Below are 23,022 nucleotides of genomic sequence, written 5' to 3'. Positions count from 1 at the left end.
CGCCCCTGGGTCCTCTCCCAAAGGCACAGCTCGTGCTGTGGGCCCCATGGCCAGGGGCCAATCAGAGCGTGTGCCACCTACTCCATGGGGCACTCTGGCTGCGGGCAGAGCCCAGGGAACACCTTCCCTTGAGAGCAGGATGGAAGGGCTCTGGCAGGGGTCAGTGGCAAGGCAGGGCCATCACCTGCCACCCGTGATACCTGCACGCAGCGTGCCGCTCTGCACTGGGGCCCAGCCAGGTTGGGAGCAGCTGGGACACTCTGAGATGGAGGAGCTGATTGAGGTGCAGGCAGGGCATGGTGGCAACACCTTCGAAGACCCTTATGGAGGCCTGGGCCCACACAGTTTAGAAGACAGGTCCACGGTATCCAGCTGCACCCATCGGCAGGCAAATGCCATCCAAGAGACGGATGTAGAGCATCAGGAGCTGCCCGGTGCTTGCATCTTCACCCCAGGCTCCACAGGAGAGGCAGCCAAGTGCTCTGAGCGCCTGTGCCCTGCCCAGCAGGCAGAGCAGAGCCCTTCCTCTGGAAACCTGCATCCCTGTGACACTCCTGTAAAGGAACTGGAGGAAATGCAGGAGGAGGAAGAGCTCCCAGAGATGCAGGCTGCAGGGGAGCGGGACAGCAACCTGCAGAGCGTGTCACTTTCGCTGCGGAAAGAGGCCCAGGTAGAGGAAGGAATTTGTGCCCTGGCTGGAGATCCCTTGGAGGAGGGCTGCAGCAAGGTCCTCCTCACTTCAGACCCTGAGGAAAGCTCAAACTTCTCAGCTTCTCCTTTGTCTGGAGTCTCTGGTGAGGAGACGGCAGCTTGTTGGACAGCTGAACACACTGAGCTTTACAGGCAAATGTGCATGGCACTTAATGCTAGGCTCCAAATAATGAGGAGAAAGAGAGAGGCGCTGGAGAGGCTGCTGGAAGAGAAACTCTATGCAGAGCTCTTTGGAGATATTTCTCCTCCGTGAGCAGTGCAGAAAGCCCCATGACATCCGGCTGTGACCACCGGGGCTCATCAAGTGCCAGCCTGGAATCAGATGCCAACCCCTCGATGTCACTCAGCGCTTGCAGTGTGAGTGAGGATGCCACAGCAGAGACAGAAATCTTCTCTGGGCTTGTTTCTCCTGAGGTTTTGGTAGACTCGTGGTCTGCCTCTGAGGATTCGCTGTCCCTGGAAACTCTTCTTAACGAGTTCTTGGAGAGGTCGCAGCAAGAAGAAGTGGCGGGACAGAGGGACAGAGAGGTAGAGAGCCTGTTGTCTGTCCTGCCGCAAGAAGAAGAGTTCCAGCCAGGGCCTACTACTCCGGACCGTGACCTCAGTGACCAGGGCCACAGCGAGCCTCTCTCCAGGGCACTGCCAGAAGAGCCAAAGGGGTTTGCGGGTTGCCCCTCGCCTGCCGATGCTGCGGACGAGGCCGAGGCAGCAGGCATGGAGGCTGGCCGTGCCCAGGCCGCCCCTCCCCAGGAAAAGCCCTGCGGGGATGAGCTGCCGGCAGGAGCTTGCCCGGTGCCTGTGCAGCCCCTGGCACGCAGCGTTCCTGCTTGCCCCGCTGGCAGCGCAGCCGTCCCGCAGCCCCCGGCCCCACGGCCATGGCGCTCCATGGCCAAGAGGGCCCGGCGGGCTCTGCGCCGCCTTTTCTCCTTCAGCTGCCTCAAGGGGCAGCCAGAGGAGTGAGCCCGGGGCCAGCAGCAGGACGATGGCCAAAGGTGCCGGGGTTCAGCCTGGGGACACCCAGCTCCCAGGGGCAGCGACAGGTCCCAGAGGGAACGGCTCCAGGGAGATGACAAGGCGGGATGCATGGATGGATGGGTGGATGGTGGCCAAGGTAACCACTTGCTAAAGGTAGGTCCTGCTGCCGGCCCCAGCCCCTCAGCCCCTCAGCCCAAGCCAGCGGCAATGCAGCCTGGTCAGGGAGAGCCGGCTCAGGGAGGGTGACAGAGCTACATTGCATAATCCCAGAGAAGCTGACTTGAGGCCTGGGCTGCATTGTAGACGTAAGTCTCCTCCCGGTCCCAGGCCTCATTTGGAGCTGAGAAATGCTCCTTGGGCCTCAGCATCGCAGATGAAGGAAGGCACACCCATTCTCGTTTCACATGGCAACTAGGCAATGCCTCTGTGGATACCCTTTAAAATGGAGTGGTCAAAGGTTTTCAGCCCAGACCAAGAACCCGGGGTCTTCACCTCTCTATGAACCCGCAGTCCACCTTTACAGAGGATTGGGCGGTGACGAAGAACCGATGGGACACTGCTGGAGTCAAGCTTCCTGGACTTTACCATGTTTGATCTCTTCCCCACCATACCCCATCCCACACACTCTTTACCCCCTGCTTCCTTCTCACGCTCCTTTTTCCTATCCATTTCAATCTCTCTACCCCGTATTTATTGTAAAATAAAATCCTGTTTTTGACTTTCTTATATGATCTCCTACCTTAATTCAGGCAGAGGCATCTCTCACTAAGCACACCTGAACAGCAGCACACTTCTGCACACAGTACTTGAGGTGTCATCACATCTGTGTCGTGAGGCAGAACTGTCTTTATGATAAAATTATTTTTCTAGAATAGGGTAATCCTGTACATTGTTCCTTCACCTATCTCATCCCCTGTAATGGTCTAAGACCATATGAGCTTATGAAAGCACAAATTCTAACCAAAAACCAAAGAATGTATCACTCTTTTAGTATAACATACAAAGACTTTGGGAACTTGACTTGAACACTTCTTCCAAAGCAGGTCTTGGGGTCAACTGTAGCCTGCTTGGCTTGCCTTGGATTAGCCAGACCAGATGGATGACCTAAAATTCATTTTGGAGGATGGAAGAATATTCAAGCTCTTCCCTTTCTAGAGAAAACCTGTGCTCTGATTGTTAAATCTTTCAATGCTGGTGCAATGTGGAATAGTCTGGACTTTAGGCTGAACCTGGAACCCAGCCTGACCCAGTGTGTGGATTTATATTTTGTGCTACATGTCATGACAGATTTTAAAGAAAACCCCATATCTAAAAAATTTCTCTCTTGGAGCCTTACTCAAAGCCATTTGGAGGACAGCTGGAGATGGAATTGTCATTAGAGGTCATGTGGCAACCCCCAAATATAGAAGGATCTTCTCTTCCTGTGCTCCACTCTCCTCATTAGGCAGTTTCTCCTGGAGGTGAAGAGCTGCCTTTTTGCTGTTGATGACTCCTGCCAATTCTCCTCCAGAAGATGGCAGAGGCTGGATTTGCTCTGCAAGGTCTTTTGGCACTGACAGCAAGCTGGGGATGTTATTTACAGAGGTTTTTTTGTGACAGTGCAGGGAGGGCTGAGGGATATTTGCCTGTGAATAGCAGCAAAATTTAAGACTCTTCTGTGTTTTATTTATGGTGTGTTTCCAGATGCTGGGCACAGAAATAATTTGCTTAATAAATAATACAAATAAACAGACATCCAAAGCCTTGTGCTTGCAGCCCAGACAGCCACACACAGAGTCACAGCCTGCCAGGGAGCTGGAGGCTTTGAAGCAGTTCTGTTTTCCTGGAATCCTTCAGGTTGGAAAAGACCTTCAAGATCATCGGGTCCAATTTTTTACTGAATATCACCACATTCACCAAACCAAGTGCAATGTCTACTCAGTTTTGAGCACTTGAGGGATGATGTCTCCACCATTTCCCTGGGCAGTCCATTCCAATGCTTAAAATCCTTTCAGTGAAGAAGTTTTTCATAATATCCAGCCTGGACCTGCGCTGTCACAGCTTGAGGCCCCTTCCCCTTGTGCTATTCTTTTCTGGGAGAAGAAACGAACCCTCATCTCACTCAGCCTCCTTTTAGTGGTTGTAGAGAGCAATAAGGTCTCCCCTGAGCCTCATTTTCTCCTTTTTAAGTCTTCCTCAAGCCACTACTGCAATGAGTGACCAAGGGTTGGACAATTCCTTTTCCAGCTGTGTTCCTCTCTTTCCAGAGCCCCATCAAGCATTCCAGGGGACAGTGAACAGCACATTACCCCCAGTACTGGATGATGTGATTTCAGTATCTTTAGGCAACAGAGTTAACCTTAGGAACATTATTCCAAGCACTAAAATCTGGGAATTTTAATTTACATGGTCAAGTGTTGGAACAGGCTTCCCAGAGAAACGGTGGAATCCCCATCCCTGGAAGTGTTCAAAGAGGGTGTGGATGAGGACAGGGTTTAATGGTGTTGACAGTTGGACTGGATGAACTTAGAGCACTTTTCCAACCTTTGCCATTCTATAATTCCATGATTTGGGTGATGTCCCAGGTCCCTCCACCCCGGCTGCAGAAGTGATGAGTGGAGTCACCACGTTGGCCTGGGCTTTGGTTCCTGGAGCTGTTTAAGGTGTCCCAAAGTGTCCAATGGGCTGTAGGAGGGAATGGGGCTCCTCTTGGCTCTCTGTCCTGTTGACCAGCAATATGTAAATGAATAGATTGGTTGACTAAAGTTTCAATAAATTCAGTGCCAAGGCAGCTGAATCACACCCAGGCTGTAGAGAACTGAATGAACTTGAAGGTTTTGTCCAACCCAACCCATTTTGTGATTTATCTCATCCTAAACCAGAGGTGCCTTTTGTCAGGTTATTCACACTCTAAATTCTATTCAGTTTGTTGACTGGATTATCTTTAATTGTAATGAGAATTAAGATAATTAAATTAAGATAGATAAATTACAGACATCCCAAATTATGCAGATGAATCCCAGTCTTCTCCTGTGTCTCAGTTTCTCCACAGGAAGAATTTAATTAATGCCACTTTCTTATCTTGTAAGGCAAAATAAAATATCAACATATTCAACAATAGAGAAAATGAGGTCAATATTCCTCTGTTATGTCTTCATGGATTAAAATGACTGGTTGGGAGAAGACACCAGGTCTGGCTAAGATCAGACATATAAAAAACATATTTAAGGCATTTTTTCCTCATCACATGTGCGCATTCTGGATGGAGTTCCAGAGCAGAGTTTTTATTCCCTTCTTTCCCCTTGGAGAGAACACATTTTCTCCATCTGTAAGGATGAAGAAGGAGTCATGTCAAGAGCAGAGTGACAGTGGTAAATGGATAATAAATGTTTTTACATGAACTGTTCCAGCTATGGCTGGGGTGAAATCATTCCAGGAGACAGCAGGGACAGCACAAAGTAATTTGTAATCTTCAGGAGTGCATGTCCTGGGACACTCAAACCCAAAACATGTGTTAACACCAGAACAGGGAGACTTAAAATGCTGCTGTTTAAAGTTTTTAAAGTTTAAAGGTATGTTGGACAGAAAAAGGAGACAGAGGGTGCTGAGAAATTCCTAGGAAAATGAAGGATAGTAGAGAGAAAGTATGGAGACGGGAGAAACAGAAAAAAATGAGAATTATTAATTTTTTTAACATTTGGTGTCTACTCTGGAGCCTTTCTTCTTCTGTTTGAGGTAAATAATTAAAGTTCTAATAGATGGAGAAATATTCAGTGAAGCCACTGGATTTTATATCCAAAATTCCACATCCACTGGCTCTGGTGGAAGATTTTGGTGACCTAGCTCAGACAGAACCCTTTACATAAATATCAGAATAATTTAGGTTGGATATCCTCTTTTGAAGTAACCAGTCCAAAAACCTGTTCCAAATTACGCCAAGCAGTTCAGGTCACTCAATTTCCAGTCAAAATTTTAGTGTCTCTAAGAGGTGGGATCCATCTTCTCTTAAGGAATCCTTTCCTTAGGGAGTTTCATACAATAATAGGATTTTCCTTCACCTTGAGTATGGGCACATCTTCTACTCCCAGCTTCCCCTTGGAAATCCTTGTATTTCCAGCTTTCCCAACCTTCTTGGTTGACTCAGTGTCTTTTTTGAACGCAAAAAAGGGTTCAGAAAGGGTTCCCAAGGGTTCTCTCTTTTTGGGAGAACCAAAAAAAGGACAAATTATCTGTATTTCTCTTTCTTTCCTTAGGCAGCAGGAGGTCAGAAACATGCCTGAGACTTTCCAGATTTAATCCTATTCCCTAAATAAAGGTGACAGGAATCAAGTGACAGGAGAAAATGTGACCAGTTCCTGGTGTCTTCCCTGGCCTTTCTCTGGTGCTTGGCACTGAATGGCAGCTTCTGTTGACAGTGGCATCAGAAAGGCCAAATACCTTTTGAAATCAGTTTATAATTAATTGAATGCTGGGATTGCAAGTCACTTTAATACATGTTCATTATCACTTGGCCCCTCTGATATAGGGTACAACCTGAAGGAATTGAAATTAATGAATGGCCTGAGTACCATTCGTCAGTGATCAGCAGCAGCCACAGGGTGTGTCAGAAGCAGTTTCCTGCACAGTATGAAAGAGAGGAAAGGAAAAGTTCACACTTTAAACTTCCATTTCAATACACTTAAAAGCCATATTAGAATGAAAAAGGTGTTTTTTTCTCTCAGCTTGAAACCTGAATGCAGAACAAAATAATTTGATTCCATATTTGAAGGCATGTCCCACTGATTTATTCAGTAATCAAAACACATTTGCTGTTTTCCCTTTGCTTTCATGGATGCAGGCTTGGAAGTGTGTGGCTACTGCCTGAAATCAGCCTGGGCATTGAAGGAGCTGGCAAAGCTTGAGCCATTCTCTGTTCCCAAACCAGCCCATCCAGGAGGTGATGGAGTGACTCCACTGAGGCTTCTGCACTGGCCTCAAAGGATCGGGCATCTGCTCCAGTGTGCACATGGAGGAGTAGGAATGTTCATTTTTCCCCCAGAGGGACAGAAACAGGCATGTTCATATTGCTCTTTCCACCATTCTGAAGTATCCAGGCTGTTTGTTTATCCCAGGATCAGCTAATTCCCAACAATAACTTGTCCAAGAGGACTGACAGGGTTTTTTACAGAGCCCCTCTGCCAAACTCTTCATCTCTGAGCAGTGACGGGTGAGTGTCTTCTTCTCTGGGTGACTAAAATCCAGAGGGAGAAAAGGACAAAACTGGTGGCAAGTGGAAAGCTCAAGATGATGGAAGAAATTCCTGTTGGATGAAATCCCTCTATAATTAAATGTTTGTATGCTGCAGACTTCTGTCTTGAGGGGGAAAACAGTCAAGTCAGCCTTTGGACTTGTGCTACCTGGATTAAGAAATCAGAGCATCTCAGGGAGAAGAAGAAATTCCTCTCCCCAGTCCAGAGCCAAAGTCCAGGAGAGCAGGCCACTTCAGCCACCATCCTGGAAAATGTCCATGCCTGCCTCCATCTACTCCTGCCTCTGTTTTAGGCAGACTGTGATTAAAGATCAGCATTAAACAGCTCATAGATCATCCAGATAAGCCTAAACAAGATGATAAAATCACCTCAGGCCCCGAGAAATGTGTTTCAAGGGTGTTGGTGACAGATCTTCACCCACAGCGTTGATGTGCCATGGTGGTAATTTTTGTCACTTTGAATTCAGCTCCAGCCTGGTGGGACTGAGCAGCTGCCAGTGCCAGACCAGTAACAATCCCAGGATCACAGAGTCATTCAATTAAGTTGGAAAACACCTTTGAGATCATCCATGATCACTAAACCACATTGTGAAGTGTCATTTCTACTCATTTTTTGGACAATTCCAAAGATGGTGACCCCAGAACTTCCATGGGCAGTCTTTTCCAATGCTTGACCACTCTTCCAGTGCAGAAATTTTTCCTAATATTCAACGTAATTTTTCCTATTATCCAGCTCATCACTGGACTGATGCTATGGATAGCTCACATAGCACAAAGCACTGCATTTCTCTTTTATTGTTTTCCTTCTGCAGAAAACCAAAATGCCTTCTGCCAACAGTTTAAGGGATGTTTTAGGGAACACTCAGGCTTCAAGGGATGAGTTTTGAGTGAAAATCAGAATCTGAGAAGACAAAAGATGCTGTGCAGTGAGAAACTGACCATTTTGCCTCTATGATATGGAAATAGCTGTTCTTTCTTGCTGCTCTCTCCATTGGCCTGAGCAGAAATGCTGGAAATACAGCTGGAATTATTTGTGCTTATATAATCAAACCACATCTATGCAAAATTGCTTCTTAATGACTCATCACAGCACACTGTTTGTCTTCTCCTGCCAACCAGCTGACTGAGAGGAGTTGCTAGACCTCAGATTCCTCCCAGGCAGCCTCTATAAACATTTGAGTTTTATTAGCTGTTTATAAATTATATCAAAATACATCAGGCACCCATGGCAGGGACAGAACAGCAATTGCGACATGTAATAAATAACAAGAGCATGGGATGAAAACAGATATATACATTTTAAAGTGCACCTGAGGCACATTAGAGTAATTGCATAATATGTTTTGACTTAATAAGAAGATGCACTTTGTGTAAAGACAGCGCTTAAAGTGGTTTTCCCTGACTGATTTATGAAATGTAAATGTTTACACATCCTCTGTGTATCCTGGGGCTTGGAGGAATAAAGTCAAAACAACCTTGGGGGTGGGAATACATTTTGCTGGGTACAGGAAAATCCTCCTCTCACTTCCACTTGACCAAACTGGAATTGTGATGAGTTGTCTCTGAGGACAAAATGGGGCTTAAAAGAGGCAAAATAGATGCACACAAACTCAAAATGCACATTTCTTCTCATATGACAGACAAAATAATGAGATGTTTGAGCAGCTTCCACGGGGAGATGATGGTTTCCCTGTTGTTTGATTTCATTGAGCTGCAATGACCTAAACCACCCCAAAAAGGAATAAAAATAAATGTTTTTTTTTTTTTTTCTGTAAAATCAGACATTATTTTCATCATTATGAGTATAAATTATGTGTTGGATATGTGTATCCCCAGAGAGGGGGTGGAGTCACCATGCCTGAAAAGCATTAAAAAAATGAGTAGATCTGGCACTGGGGATAAATTTTAGTGGGAATGGTGGTGTTTGGTTGAAAATTAGAGTGCATCTTGGAGGTCTTTTCCAAATTTAAGGATTCTCTGATTCTCTGTATCCTAAGTCAGAGAGACAATTCTCAAAGGACCAAAGGAGAACAAACCAATAATTCTTGCTAAACCTGTAATCTCTGACCTTAGGCTGGACAAAGGACTTAACACTTTCCTTCCTCCCTGGAAAAGACTTCCTCTAAGTTAACTTCTTCTGCAAACTTTTGAATGAATGGAGTCCAGACCTCTCTGGGGAGATTCCCACTGACTTTGGCAGGGTTTTGATCCAATTCAGTATCCCTAAGTGGGAAATCAGGATAGGCTCACCTTGATTTGACATTGATCTTTTAAAAATTGTGGGCTTGTCTGCATATTTTGGACACACACTTGTAGTTAATTACTTATATCATGTAGCCACTTCTGGATCTCAGATTATTTTCCAGTTATGGATTCATGTGCCCTCTGAGGCATAGTCAGTGTTGTCAGTTGGACAGAATCCTTCATCCTTATTCAATAACAAATTTGGGAAATGGGGTTTCTATACTTGTAGTGGTTGCACTGGAAGACAAACATTGTAAATAATGAACATCAACCTTTCCTCATCCTTTTTGTCCTAGTTTCTATTGCTGAGCAGATGTGCAATGAGGAAAATTAACTCCATCCCAGCCAGACCCAACACAAAGGCTGCACCTTGAGTTCTGTGTTCACTTCTGGATCCCACATTTCAAGAAAGTTGTTGGAGTGCTGGAGAGTGTCCAGAGAAGGGCAACAAAGCTAAAGGTGAAGGTTCTAGAGAGTGAGTCCCATGAGGAGTGGCTGAGGGAGCTGGGGGAGCTTAACCTGGAGAAAAGGAGGCTCAGGGGAGACCTCATTGCTCTTTACAATCAACTGAATTGTATAGAGGATGGTGAAGCCAGGTGGGGGGCTGGCCTTTCCTCCCTGGGAACAAGGGACAGGACAAGAGAAAACAGCCTCCAGTTGCACTGGTGAAGGTTCAGGTTGGACATCAGGAAGAATTTCTTCATGAAAAGGGTTGTGAAGACTGGGAAAAGGCTACCCAGGGAGGTGGTGGGGTCCCCATCCCTGGAGGTGTCCAAGGAATGACTGGACGTGGCACTCATTGCTCTGGTCTGGGTGACAATGGGGTGACCATAGGTTAGACTCAATAATATTGGAGGGTTTTTCCAACTTAAACAGCTGGGATTTGGTGAAAGAGGCAGACAAGCCCTGGGTGGAGCAATAGATAAAAGCTGCAGCTCTGTCATGGTGCACAAAGATATCAGAGCTAACTCAAACCCAGCCATGCAGCACAAAGCAAACAGGAGCTGCAAAATCCCACAAGAAGGATAAATTAGCTCATGCTTCATTCCATCCTGGCTCACTTAATACACTGATACTTGAGTTAATGAATTTAAAATCAACTTGAATGCATCTCAAATGCTCTGGGGTTTGTAGACCTCGTTTCCACTTTTTTTCCACTCTGAAAGACACTCCATGTACCCAAGCACCTCTCTGGGTCCTGATTTTCTCTCTGCAAAAGGCACCTTTTTCAGTGCAACACTGTGAGAATAAACCCCAAAGTCCTTGGGTGCTCAGGAAAGAGCAGATAATGCCTCAAGATAAAGAGGAAAGCAACTGTTGTCACAGAATCACAGAATTAGGGTTGGAAGGTACCTCTGGAGGTCATCCAGTCCAACCCCCAGGACAGGGTCACCTGGAGCAGGAATGTGTCTAGGTGGGTTTGGAACATCTCCAGAGGAGGAGGCTCCACACCCTCCCTGAGCAGCTGTTCCAGTGGTCTGACACTCTCCATAAAAGAAGTTCTTCCTCAGTATGAGATGGAACTTGCTGTGTTTTAGTTTATGGCCATTGCTCCTTGTCCTGTTGTTGTGCACCTCTGGAAAGAGTGTGGCACCATCCTCTTGACACCCACCTTGGAGGTATTTATATGGATTGATTTCTCTTCTCTTCTCTTCTCTTCTCTTCTCTTCTCTTCTCTTCTCTTCTCTTCTCTTCTCTTCTCTTCTCTTCCAGGGATCAACCAAGCCATATTGGAGAGCTTACACTGTGCTCAGAGTTTGCAGCCAGTTCACAAAATGGATATTTAATTGGTGGTTTTATGAGTTTTCTTAAGCTTTCAGTAATGTCTAAATGTTTTGGAAATATGAGCAGAGTCTGAAAGTGGAGTAACCCACAGCTGGACCATCCTGGTATTGTATTGTACTGGTTGCCTGAGTTTTATTTATCTTTCTCTCTGTCTCTCTCTCTTCCACCACTATTATTATTATTATTATTATTATTATTATTATTATTATTATTATTATTGCCACCAGTATTATTTCCTTCAGTTATTAAACTGTTCTTATCACAACCCACGAGTTTTTGCTTTTCCCTGATTTCCCCCTCCACCTCCTTTATCTCTTGACCTGGGTTTCCCTAACAGCCACAGGTTTAAGGCTGGGATTGAAATGAACTGGAAATCTTGGGGTCACCAACACTTGGCATCCTTCTCCTAACCTTTGCTACTTCTTTTGCTTCCACAATTCATGTTCCCAACCATTCTCCATCCAGACCATTTCCAGAATTTCCATCACAGTCTGTGAGAAGTTAGCAAGTCATTTTCCTTTCCTGTTTTCCAGTTTATCCTATCACAGACACAGGAGGGGATGAAGAAAGAGGTTCATGATTTTTTCCTTTCTAAGTTGCTTTAAGTCTTTTCTGAGGCGGGACATTAACCAGAAGTGACATGAGGACCCCAATTTTTATTTCTTCTTTCTCAAATCAGCTTCTCCCTTCTGGATGAGAATGGGCAGCTGTGCTGAGGGCATTGCACCCAACCTTGGCTTGGGCAGGACTGCTGGGGAGAAAAGGGAGAAAACATCCAGATGTTCCCCTAAATTACCTCTTGGAGAATCCTCCTGGAGTGTCAGCCTGAGTTTTCTGTCCTGCAGAGAGCTGTTTTCCCCAATCTCTATTCTGGAAACACAGGCTGTGAACAAGCTGCTGCCCTAACTCTGGGAAAACCTTCATCTTTAAACCAAGGGTTAGGACTGTGAGGCCTGAGGTTGGAATTAAACTCTGGCACTTCAGCATCTTATTTAAAGGCAAGATGTGGTGGAAAGGGGCAAGAATTCCAGAGGGAGATGGTTCATATTAAAACTGAAGAAAGCACATAAAACATGAAGAGAAAAATAGGAAATAAGAGTCTGGTAGCAGGGGAGAAAATTAATGGGGGGGGGGGGGGGGAAGGAAGAAATTTAAAAATAACCCCCACAAACCCAGACACAACAAACAAAGCCTCTGGCATCTGCAGTGTTGCTCTGAGCTGGTATCAAGATGTCTTTCCCCATTCTTGGGCTGGGACAGCTCCATGCTGCCCTGCTGGGACAGAGCAGTGTTTGAGTCACTGGTGCCTGTTGGTTGCTGTTTCCAGCCTGCCTGGATGGATTTGTCCAGGAGGAAAACAGATCTGGGGGGTGCAGCTGCCTCAGAGTGCCCTGGGCTTTAAATCCCTGAGAGTTTCACAGAGGGAAGACACACCTGTCCCAAAGAGGGAAAGATGTTTTTGTGCAGGTGTTAGGAGAGATCATGGAAAGAGTTTTAGGCTGGATTTGAAGGGGCAAAGAGATCAAACCAGGCTCACTGAACCCAGCCGGGATCCCAGCACCACCACTACATTCACCATGTCCTCAAATGCCACATCCACAAAATTTTTATTTTCAAAACCAGGGATGGATGCCCCACCACTTCCCTGGGGTGTCCATTCCAATGCCTGACAACACCTTTGGTGAAGAAATCTTTCTTAATATATCACTCAACAACTACTCAGCAAGCAGAAGAACAGCCTGGGAGGAAAGGGAGGTCTGGATGCAGTTTCTCACAGGCCTTATAACAGTATAAATAAATAATTTATTTTTATTAGAGTTATCCACATTTTTCACCAAGAATGAGTGCAAAGATTTTGTTCTGTCTTTCAAAAGATTTTTTTCCTCCCAGGCTGCAGGAGCGACCTCATCCTGCTTCGGTCATTTTGTTGAGATGCACTGCAATCCCTTCAGCTTTTCAATGAATGGATCCACACCAGTTTGCACAGCCACACCTTCAAAAAGATTTAAATTTCCCAAAAGGAGGGGCAGGAGACAGCATCACCTGGGCTGGTTGATGTGAAAAGTGCTGTGCCACTGCTGTCACCCACAGCCAGCCATCCTTCCCTGAGCTCTGACTCTGAATTACTGCTGAAGCTCTGGCATCATCCCCCTGCTCTCTCTTTTTCCCTCTCAGGCTCGAATAAATTGTGAATTATTTGGGTTTTTTTCACCCGCTTCTCCTTGCTTATCTGTGAAACTGCTCAACAACAAAAGTCTTGGGCTTGCATGCAAAGTGAATTGTGCTTTTCAAAGAAATAGAGTGATAAGGTAAAAGCAGGGAAAAGCAAATTCTGAACAGTTGGGGTTTTTTGTGTTTTATAAGCAAAAATAATGTGCAAACTCAATTTTCTGATACCCAGGCAGTATCAGACTATTCATGTGCTGCCAGTGAACAATAAAAGGAGGAAAGATGGTGAGGTGGATTGAATCCAAACACAATGGATTTCTCTAGGCTTCAGGGCTAATCAGGGACTCTTTGAGACACCAGAAAAGATTCCTGACTCCATTCCCTGAACACAAAGCCACTAAACATCCCGTGGCTTCTGCCTTTTGCAATCAACCACAGCCCAGGGTTAAGCAAAAGAGAGATAAACCAGAGAGGAGGGTGAGAGGAGGGAGGTGCTGGTGGGTTTAGTGGATGTTTCTGATCTTCTCCCAGGGGAAGAAAACAGGAATAGAATTGAATCAGGATAGCCTTGGGGCAATTTCGGAAGCAGGCTGCCCAGGGAAGTGGTTGAGTCACTGTCCTGAAAGTGTTCAAACATCACAAAACATTACAAAACATCACAAAAGTGAGCTGATGTGGCATTTCCTGATGTGGTTTATTGGGCATGGTGGTGTTTGGTTGAAGGCTGGCCTTGATGACCTTGGAGGTCTTTCCCAGCCTTAATGACTCAATGATTCCATGATTTTGTGATCTGCCAGCAGTCAATTCTTGGCTGCCACTCCCCTCCAGGGACTGCTCTTTCCCTGATCTCCTGGTAATTCAGCCCTGCACAAGTATCCCACTGCCAGTGTGTTATTTGCTATTTAGCACTGCCTGTCTAGCTCCTTTCATTCTTCCTTGCCCCTTTCCCACTGTATCTCTTCCCCTTGTTTGTCCTCAGCAGCTTTTGTTTGAATTAAATCTCTTTTATTTGCTCTCTGGGGGAGGGAGGCTGTTCAAGCTCCGTTTGCCTCCGAGCAGAGGCATAACAAGATGGGATGTGCTCAGCCAGTGGCATTTCATCCATCAGCACTATTAACTCAGGAGCAGAGTCCTTGCATTTTCATTCTTTCCATGTTTCCTCTGCATCACATAACCAATTCTTCACTTTTCCCTACATCACTAACTCAATTTTTACATATTACCCCCCCCCCTCCCACCAATACTTTGCAGCCTCTATAAAAGATATTTATATTCTAATTATTGCTTTGGCCCCTGGTATAACTTCTAAGGAGATTAAACCTCAAACATATTTTACATAGTGCTGCTTCCTGCTAGCAAAGGTTTGTAGGAAACATCACTGGAAGTTTTGTTTAATCCCAAATCCTGCAGCCTTTTACATGGACACAGCTGGGAATGCACCTTCAGCTTGGCCTGCACCTGGACCCACGAGAGACATGCAAGGGGAAATGGCCTCAAGCTGGGCCAGGGGAAGTTCAGGCTGGATATTGGGAAAAATTCCTGCGCTGGAAGAGTGGCTGAGTATTGCAGTAGACTGTCCAGGGAAGCAGTGGAGCCAGCACCTCTGGAAGTTAAAAAAACACTTCATGATGTGGTTTAATGATCACAATGGTGAAAGGCTGGACTTGATGATCCTGGAGGTCTTTGCCAACATTAATGATTCCATGAATCCACTGAATCCACACCATGAATCCAAAAAAGCCAAGACCTCCTGGTGAGGTTTTCTGGAAGAGCTTTGGAGGTGAGAAGTGAGAAAAAACTGCACCATACACTGAAAATCTTGGCAGTCTCTCCCACCCTTAATATTCTCTGTGAAATAGTATTTCCAGCAGGATGACAATCCTGAAAATCCTTTTCTTATTCCTCTCCCTTTCCACTAGAGGGCTGGAAAAGCAAAGCTTGTGCAAAGTGCAGTAACACACACACACACAGAAACTCATTTATTCCTTGTGCTTCTGCGGTTATGCAAACTAATTCTTTTTGAATTAAAGAAGGAAAAAAAGGAACTATTTTAGGTATTTCCTTATTTCATCTCTTAAAATGTCAGCCAGGAACCTTTGCTGTGTGAGTGTGGGATGGCACCACAGGCAGAATTTATGTGAAATAAAGCAGAAGCTTTATTTCATGCTGGAAAAAAAAAATTGTGTGACTTGGAGTCTCCTGGGCCACAAACAAGGTGACATCTTTCTTATTTTAGACACATCTCTCATTCCTGTCCATCCATGCAGCCATCCATGTCCTCTGATGCTTTTATTCTATCAACTTACCTATTAATTTCCCTAATTATTTAAACAAAATTAGTTCCTGCCATCTGGTTGTCTGCCTGCTTGTTCCACTGGGATTTGACTCCAAAGCTGGTGTGTCTATTGTTCTCCTACTGAGATTTCTGCCTAAAAAACAGCTTTGGGGTATGTTTGAAGTCATTTTCCTTTAAGGAATGCTGCAGATAAAAAAATCCTCTTCCTGACTAGCCATGACCTCCTCTTCGGATGCAAATTACAAAATTGTTGGATGTAAATTATAAAGTTATCTGTGGATGTGAATTATAAAAAAATAAAAATATGCAAATATTTTGCTGCAGGCTGATGTCTAAGGCTAATTTTGAGGACAAATTTAGCTGTTTATCTGATACTACATTTAGATTGGATATTGGGAAAGAATTCTTTCCTGAGAGGGTGGTGAGGCCCTGGCAGAGGCTGTGCAGGGATCCTGTGGCTGCCCCATCCCTGGAAGTGTCCAAGGCCAAACTGGACAGGGCTTGGAGCAACCTGGGATAGTGGAAGATGTCCCTGCCCATGGCAGGGGTGGAACAAGATGCTCTTTAAGGTCCAACACAAACCATTCCATGATTCCATTAATTTTGAGGGCTTCTGGAGAATCAATCACTTGGAACTACCCACAGACTCAATCTCTGCAAGGCCCAAGGAAGGCTGAGAGTTCTTATCCCACATTTCCTCATTTTTAGGGTAAAAGGAGCATCTTTACAAGGGCCACTCTCTTCAGGGTGCACAGAGACAAACCCTGTTTACCGGCAAGAAATAAAAAAGCCTCACTAATGAATTGCTGCTCTCTGATTCCTCCTCCCTCAAGTCTCCCAGTTAATGATGAGATGAACTGTTGGTGTTACATTACTCTGACATTTAGAGCACTCTGAAATTGGCACAATGTGCAAAATGGGAGAATTAAACACAGAGAAGGCAACGAGTGATGGCTGGGCAAGGAGGGGAGATCAGCCTTTGCTGACAGCAGAGAGTGGCTGAACTTTTTCCTCTCTCTGTGATGTGCAGCTTGGCAGAGCTGGCTGGGCTTCAGCAGAAATGCTGCCACAGTGAGAGAAAAGGGCAGAGAAGGAGGGGATGCTGTTTACACTAAAAAAACCTAAAGTTGTTACTGAATAAATCCACAAATAAGCACTAAATATTCGTGTTTAGGAATCACATGGCTCAGACTGAGCTAGAAGAAATGCAGAATGTATTTTTTTTTCATAGAATATGGAATAATTTGGGTTGGAAGGGGCCTTCAGGATCATTTATAACCAACACCCTGCCATGGGCCTGGATAAGAGCAGGCTTCTCTTCCAAGCAATTAATTATATGAACAGAAAGAAAGTAGCAGAGAAAAAGTTTAACAACAGAAAGTTATAATAATAAAAAAAAAGCTTTCTGAAGCTTTTGAAACATTCTGATTTGCACAGAGAGTAAGTAGCTCATGGTGCCCCTGTAGCTGATACCTTCCGACTTACCAGGGAAATTGGGTTTGCATGGCAAATTTTTGGTAGTGAATGGCTTCAAGGATGATTTAGGTGAGAAGCTGCCAGAAGATTTCCCAATGTCCAACAGGGACAGTGGCTGCTGGCTCCAGGATGGATCTGCAACTGGCCAAGGTCAATCCTGTCAAGAATAGATGGAACACCTCTGGGATAAAAATTTTTAAAAGGGAAAAAATGACCTGTCTTGGCTAAGAGAAGAGTGAGAGAAACAGCCCTGCAGACACCAAGAAGTGAAGAAGGAGGGAGGGAGGTGCTCCAGGCACCAGAGTAGAGATTTCTGCAGTCCTTGGTGTGGATCTTTCTGCTCTCTAACACTTTTCAGTCCATTTTTAAAATCCATCACCTCTTCCAGTTGCTCCCTGGGAAAATATAACAAAAGCCTTGTGGGTCAAGTTGAAGGCCAGGGAGAGATCATTCAGCAATTCCATCATGGGCCAAACAGCCCTGACTTGGGGAAATTAATTTTATTACCAATCAGAATCAGATAAGAACCTTTCCTCTGCGCCTCCCTTCTTCAGGAAGGAAGGAAGAAAGAAAGGAAGGAAGGAAATAAACATTCCACACCTCCTTGCAAGCTTCTCTGCCTTGCCTCAGCCTCCCCTAGGCTGTGGAGCATCAGGCTGACATGGAAATCCATTGGCATCTCCATCCTTGGTTTCCATCTGCAGCTACTCTGCTTTCAGTTCTTCTGCTTCTCCTGGCTGAGATGTCACTGAAGTTCTTGTCAGGAGAAATAAAGATCATCAGGGACTGACTTGTTCATCAAATCCTGCCCTCTGAGATTTCCAAGCAGATTGGACAGTAGGAAGAAATTCTTTGCTGTGAGGGTGGAAAATGTTGCCCAGAGATTCTGTGGATGCCCCCTGGAAGTGTTCAGGCCAGGCTGGGGTTTGGAGCAAGCTGGTCAGTGGAAGATGATCCTGACCATGGCGAGGGGCTGGAACTGGATGATCTTGAATTACCAGAGAAGTATTTAGATGGGTTAATGTAATAATTTGTTATCTCTAATATATTCCAGCACTGCTGTTTCCCTCAATTCCTTATTCCAGTTGTTTCCAGCTTCCTCCTTCTCTGATGACTTCTGTTCAACCTTCATTTTGCTCTCCTTGCCTCCCTGTCCTTGCTTCAGTGGAAATGCAATTCACTGTCCCATTAAATTTAACAAAATTTGATGCAACTTAATTCCGGCCTGTTTTCAGTGGTTTTTCATTCAACGCGCCCTAATTCAATCTATTTCGACTAACTGCAACACACTTAAATGCAATTCCAGGAATTCCATTAAAAATAATTTGCTGCAGAAGAAATAAATAGTATTTGCTCCAAACAACCACCAATCAATGGGATGTGATTTGCTTAAATGCAATCACATCCAACAGAAGGAAATTAAATCAAAGCTATGCAGTGTGCTGCAATTAAAATTCATCCCTGAGAATCAGGTCAAAGTTTAATTACTGCCAGAGAGGTTTTATTTAGCTTTCTTGAATATATTTATGCCTGGGACAAATTAGTAGCCCTTGATATCCTTCTGTATAACACTGCCATTGATGGAACATTTTTGCTGTGATTTTATACACATTGACCCAGGAGGTTCCTTCCAGCTCCACTTTTCTGTGTTTTGTGATGCTTTTTTGTCCCAACAGCCTGCAATTGTTTCCCTGAGTTGCCATGGGATGAAATCCTGTGATTCCCGAAAGCTCAGGTCCATGAAGAGCACAGACATTTCCTGTTCTGCTGCCAAACATTCAGAGTCACCTGTCTCTGCTCCCTCCTCTTGAAGAGCAGAGATGAAGATTAAAGAGAAGCTGTTTGAGCATTTTGGAAATTAGTCTGGCTTGGTAGTCAGTAGTTCGTCCTGCCTCAGAGATTTCCAGAAAAAATGCCTTTCCCTGTTCATGAGACTTCATTTATAGAACCCAAACATGTGCCTTTGCTTGTTTTGAAAAGACAGGTATCTGCTAAGGAAGGCAGGAGCATTCCTTGAAGTGGAAAATGCAAACTGCCTCCCTCCGATATATTATAATTTTGAAATTTAGGGGCACTCAGGCAAAGATATGGGAGTAGGAAATAACAGTTTTTGTTAGAGAATAAAATAATAATAAAAAAGCAGTAATATGAAACAACACTGACAGAGTCAGAACAGGAGCTGACACCCTGTGGGTCAGGGTGGTGGTTGCAGTCCCATTCCATGGTGGCTCAGCCCTCCTGCAGTGCCAGCTGTGGCTCTGTTGGAGCAGGGATCCTGGAGAAGGGTGGAGTTTTCCCCTGAAGGTCCAGGGGTGGTGTAGATGGGCCTGGTCTTCCTCTGGGAATCCAGTGGAGACGAAAGCTGCTCCTCTGGGAATCCAGTTGTAAAGGCTGTCTCTGGTGTTGCAAACCTCAGATTATATCCGGGTAGGAATGTTTGGCTCCTCCCCCTGGGCAGAGCATCTCCCAGCAGGATGATGGAATTTTATCAGCCATGCAGTGACACTCACTGGCCCACTAGCAGCAGATATCTCCTGGAGAGAGGACTGGTTGTAGAAGAGGTAAAGAAAACTGCCCAATGAAGAGAAGATAACTGCCTCACCTCGAACAGATGGCAATAGAATACACACCCCCGGCCACATCTTGCATTTCCAACCTAAGACAGTGCCTTTGCCTGTGAGGGAAGATAATGGGTTTGGAGTCCACTTCCACCAATTGTGGTCCCAGCTGGAGGCAGCTCAAGAGAGATTTGCCTGAATTTGTTCAGCAGCAGATTTTGGAAAAGGGCTCATGTCCTTTGGATGACATGGGAGTTTCCTTGTGAATGATTTGTCTTAAATTAGATACAGCAAATTATCCTAGATTAAATGGATTTCTCTCCTCTGACTCAGAGGGCTGGTTGAGATTTAAGTTGCACAAAACTAAGTGCATTTGAAAGAATATTTTTCTTTTTGCTCCTGTTCACTGTTTGATGAAAGGTGAAGGGTCTTGACCTCCCAAAATTTATATCAATGTATTATTTTCTTCTCTAACTGGACCAGACCTTGAAAACTTAATTCAAAAACACAATAAGGGCCTGAAAGAAACATTACATCCTTATAATCTATTCATTGTGGTCTGATTAATATAATGTACAACAAAAATGAAAAGGGAATATCTGAATGCGCCAAATAAAAAAAAATCCATCTGAAATTTTTCCTTTAAAATTCATTAAAAATCATTGCAAGTAGAACACTCCTGCAAAACATTTCAGTGTTATCTTGACCAGAGACAAAAGTGAATTCAGCTCTGTTTGAGTGGGAGATGAGTTTTGTCATGACTCACAAGGAAAAGAAAATCACAAATTTTGCCTGTAGATTGTCCCCTTTTAGTTTTGCTTCCTTCATGCAGTGATTTGTTCATTTTCTTACTCTTTCTTCCTACTCTTGATCGACAACTTACAAAGCAAGGACTTGGCTTAGACCCCACAGAATATCTTTGAGGAAAAGGAGAAAAAAAAGGCTTTGAACCTCCATTATGCTTTTGCAGAATTCTGGAATCTTTTTGCATTGCAAGATTTTAATTGGGGTTTCAGCTCAACACACCCAAATCAAATACTGGGAAGAAAAAAAAAAAAAGAAAAGAAAAATAAAAAGTAAAGAGCTCCAGCTTTCCAGACTTCCTGGGTAAATTGACACTGTAAAAAGCAACTCTGGGTCAGACTCATTAGTTTTGCAAATTAGTGAGCTCAGCATTACACCAGCCCCAACAAAATAAGGTTAAAATGTGTTGGTTTAATTAGATTCTCTTGTTCTATTTTTCATGGAAAGTATCAAAATATTAACAAAATCAGATAAACTCAGATTTCCCCCAACCAAATTGCACAAATTAACAGGGTTTTGAAGGTGTCTGTAAAATCACTGAGCACCACAGGGATGTGAAGGTGGGCAGAAATGTTCTCCCACTCTCTGGAATCAGATAAAGTTTGTGAATCACATTAATTTCTCCTCAGGCCAGAATCTCACATTTCTGGTGGTTTGACACTCATTATCATTTCCTGTTAGCATTTGTCTCCCTATAATGAGCTGTGCAGTTCTGAGGGAGATGTGGTAGGTACAGGAATGATTAATATGGTAAAAAGGCAGATTTACACTCATTATTTCCTTCTGGTTGGCCTCAGGTCTACCTCGGACAAGATTCCTGTTGTGCAAAATTCTGTAAAAACATGAGACCAGAAGTGAGGTCCAGCCACAGAGCTGAAAGAATGAAGGGTTGGGAAAATTGAACTGTATTAGGAATTTCAGCCTCGTTGGGTGAGAGATTCCCTTTGATTCAGGGATTTGTAGGGTTTCCCTACAAACTCATCCAGGTTCAGTTCTTGTCATTGAAGTGGTCTGGATGGGCACAGAGTTAAAAAACAGTTAAATTCACTTTCTTGATTCTGTGATGCTATGGGAGATGGGTGGTTTAGAGCCCATTCTGCATCAGGGAGAGAAAATAGTTGACATTGAATAATCTAATCCCCCTTTCCAGCTGCTGCCACCCCTTGTCAGAATAGACAGTCCTAAATCCCCTTTGCCAAAATGCAGGAAATCATGGATTCACAGAATCATGGAATCAGACATGGTTTGGGTTAAAAGGGACTTTAAAGATGATCCAATTCCAGTTCCTCTTCTGTGGGCAAGGACACCTTCCACTAGAGCAGATTATTCCTGATTTCATGAGGTTCCACCTTCTCTCATGGTCCCACAGTAACTTTTCCAAAATCCCACTCAGTAGTTCCCTTTAATCTCACCATTTGTTGCGTAGCCTTACGCCACAGCAAGGATTGTGTATTTCTCATTTCAGCTCCTCTTAGATTAAAGCCACAAGGCTCAGATCCACAAAAGTATTTACAAGACGAAGGATTTTAAAAGGGATTTAGCTCCTTAAACAGGAATTAAGTGTGCAAATACTTCTCTGGATTTCTGAGACTCAGATATGGCAGCACAAAGTGATTTATGAAGACAACAGAGAGGCTGGTTAATCAAGGAGACAGCTGCTGCCTTTTTTTTTTTTTTTTTTTTGTATGGAACTTCCTGGAAGAGATTCATCCACATCCATTCATTCTTTCTTCTGCCCTAATTTTCTTTTCCTTGTTTTTAGGATCATTCCAGCACCCCACTAAGCAGTGACAGCCTTTGCTAACACCCACCAATGTCAATGACACATGAGCACCAGAGAGGAAATAGGAGTTTGTGTATTTATTGCACCACCAGTTCTTGTAGATCTCCTAGTTTATGCAAAACCAGCCAGAATTTTCTGTCTTTTGGGGACTGAAGCTCATGAAAAGTTCTAGGAGATGAAACCTTGAGGAGACCCTTCTGTAGGAGGCTCCAGGTGCTCCCCATCCATGGAGCACATCCCTCATCCTTGCTCTGGGGTCTGGGGCTTGGCAGATCCCACAATATTTCTCTTGCAGTCCTGTTTTCTAATCAATGTGCACATGGAAACCACCCTGGCTCAGTCCTAAAATGACACAATCCAAGTGTTCATCCATAACCCGGTGGTTTTTCAGCAGCTTCAACAAATCAACAAGTTAAGGGCTACCACTGAAGGCAGGATGTTATTAAAACGGAGCTTTCTTTGAATAGTGGGAGAGAAAACCAACCCAGGTTTCGTTTCAAACCTTGCAAAGCCCTTCTGAGAACCTTGCCTGACCTACATAGTTCAGAGCATGAAATATCCGCAAACTCTCCCATTTATTTCTCTTAAACTGCATAGAAAACTTTTTTACTCTTTCCCTTTTTTTAATAGGGGAATACATAATCTTCCCCTAAAGAGAATAATTGATGAGAGAATTTATCACATCCACTGCTTGTCTGCTCTGAAGGTTGATTTAACCTCATGATTTAAGATGTACATCTCAAATTCAGTTCTAATTTCGCTGACTTGAATTTCCAGCCACTGGAACTTGTTATGCCCTTTATTTTTTTTATTTTTTTTGCTTGGCTCAAGAGCAGTATCTGATAAGTAATTAGAAACTGTAATCGAGTCATCTGCTAAGCTCCGTTTCACTCCACTGAAGAAATCATGTTCCTGATTATCACTGAAGGGCTCATCTTTCAATTTCAGATCAATCTCCCTTCACATGTCCAAGCTATTCCCAACAGCTTCACAA

Source organism: Agelaius phoeniceus, chromosome 1, assembly GCF_051311805.1.
Source record: "Agelaius phoeniceus isolate bAgePho1 chromosome 1, bAgePho1.hap1, whole genome shotgun sequence".
Taxonomy (NCBI): domain Eukaryota; kingdom Metazoa; phylum Chordata; class Aves; order Passeriformes; family Icteridae; genus Agelaius; species Agelaius phoeniceus.
The sequence above is the reverse complement of the archived record's forward strand: the minus strand, read 5'-3'. Positions refer to the sequence as shown.